We start from the raw sequence: 2,604 nt of genomic DNA on the forward strand, positions 1-2,604 counted from the left end.
TGAAAGTATTACGTATGTCCCCCTTCTTCCCCATTGACCCCCCTCCAGCCTGCCCCCGCACCCCACCCCAGGTCTTCATCACCCTATTGTCTGTGTCCACGGGTTACGCATATATGCATACACGTCCTTTGGTTGATCACCTCTCACCTACACACCCTCCCCCACCTTCCCTCTGAGATTCCACACTCTGTTCCATGCTTCCATGTCTCTGGATTCACTGTGTTCATCAGTTTATTTTGTTACTTAGATTCCACAAATGAGGGAGATCATACTGTTCTCCACAGTGGCTGCACCAGTCTGCATTCCCACCAGCAGTGTACTAGGGTTCCCTTTTCCCCACATCCTTGCCAGCACGTGTCATTTGTTGAGTTGTTGATGGTAGCCCTCCTGGTGGGTGTGAGGTGGTACCTCATTGTCATTTTAATTTGCATCTCTCTGGTGATCAGTGACTTTGAGCATTTTTTCATATGTCTCTTGGCCATCTGTATGTCTGCTTTGGAGACGTGTCTATTTAGGTCCTTTGCCCATTTTTTTTTTAACCGAATTACATCTCATGTTTGTGCCTAAGCCAATCAGAACTCCACTCCCTGAGGCAGTGTTGGCCTCAGGAAAGTAGAGACTTGAACAGAACTTGGGTTCTGCCGAAAGGAGGAAGGGGAGCAAAGGGGAGCTGAAAAGGTCAGCTACCACCCTCTCCAGGAGTGTTGCAATCAAAGCCAGTCATAATGACTGTGTCTGCACTGGGGGACAGAAACAATCCTCGGAGAGTATACAGTTACAAAATGTCACTAGCACCGTGCCCAGAGAGAACCTCGTGCTGGGAGAGAGAGAGCAGGGTGAGCTCAGTGAGGTCATAGAACAGGAAAGGCCACTCAGAGGCAGTGAAAGGTGTGCCGTACAGGCAGAGGGAGCAGGCCAGCTCTTTCGAGAGCATGAACAGAGATCAGGGCACCCGAGCCCTGGGAGAGGCTGAAATAGCGTGGAGGGAGCAGCACACAGGCTCCTCCTCATACCATGGGAAGGACTACATTCGAAGAGCAAGGCAAAGGCATGGAAGGCTTTAAAACAAGGGGATGACGTGATCTGACGTGATCTTTAAGAGATCAGTTTGGAGAATGAATGGATGGCAAGGCAAGGAGGTGTTAGGAGTCTATATGTCCATCTGAGAGGTTGGCCACAGGAGAGATGGCGGGAAAGTGGACAGAACTGAGTATGAATGGCATCTGGAGGATATCAGGGTATCCTGTTCTAAGACACACATGCACACACAGAACTCCACTGAGGTGCCACATAGGAGCTCAGAAGGTGAGATTACAGGAGTGGTGGCTTGAGAGAGAGCCTGATTTCAGGGTGACTGCTGAAGGAAGGGGATATTTGGACAGGGCACCGAAAGCTGGGCAAGGTGGCTTTGAAGGGGCAGACGTGGGAAGGGGAGTCCAGGGAGAGAAACCATCAGGAGCTGAAGCAGAGAGGCAGGAAATGAAGGCCTGAGGGAGAGACGCAAGTAGTGGAGTTTGTAGGGGTTTGTGAAGGGGCATTCGGGGAAATAAGGCTGGAAAAGTCATGGGTGTCAGTTTAAGGAGGGTTCTGTGGGGCAGGCTAAGGTAATAACATAAAAAGAGGGGGGAAAGTTTAAATAAAGTCTAGCTTAGCTACAAAAGAACTCACCAATTAAGTACACAGCCACTTCGTTTTCCTAGGAATAATCAATGTGCTAATCGGGTTGTGATTGCTTCCTTACTGGATGGACAAGCAATATCTCTTCCTGGTATCACTGCCACCTGCAGGCATTGGTCAGTGATTTCTCACTTGTTTCTGGAATGCATTCCTTCATCTCTTACTGAGCACTGGAGCTGGGGAGTCTAGGATGAAGAGGTGGTTCAAAGGAGGGAAAATGACCTCTACTACCTGGGGTGTGGGGCTAGGATTCAGGGAGGCGGTGGCGTTTCACTGGGCCTTCCTGGATGAATAGGAGTTTGCCAGACAAAGAAGTGAGGTGGGAAAGCCTTCTGAACACAGGGAACAAATGCGTGTCTTCTCAGTTCTCACACCTTCAATCCCGTAAATCCTAGAGAATGTACATTTTTAAGTTGTATTTTCTGGCTCTCAGAGAAGTTTGGTGATCATTGGTGAGTTCTTTCCGTTGCTACAGAACAAGAGTAAACATTTGACCCTCCTAGACATACATTTTCTCTAATATTAACAAGAAGCCGGGATTTTGGTAAGGCAGATGGGTTATGCTCCCTACTCACAATTGTTCCTCTGGGAGGTTTTACTGATTTTTACTTTTTTAGGCCAGCAAAGAAAGGAATATTAAATCTGTTTTTTGTTTTTTGGAGACTAGTAAACGCATCAGTCATCAATGAGAGCCCTGGTCTCGCCTGTTTTTCACACTAGGATGGGAGAAGTCATAACTACCCTCATATATGGCTCTTCATTTTGGCCCTTCTGAGCTTCCTCACATTCCTAAAAGTCATCTCAAACCCGTGTGGACACCCCCAAGACCAGCCTGCCACAGAAATGTGCTAATTGCTCATTTTAGCTCAAGATAAACATACAAATATTTCAAGACGGCATATGAGGTTATGAGAAAGTGAACAAGGC

The sequence above is a fragment of the Myotis davidii genome, unplaced genomic scaffold (assembly GCF_000327345.1).
Source record: "Myotis davidii unplaced genomic scaffold, ASM32734v1 scaffold362, whole genome shotgun sequence".
Classification (NCBI taxonomy): Eukaryota; Metazoa; Chordata; class Mammalia; order Chiroptera; family Vespertilionidae; genus Myotis; species Myotis davidii.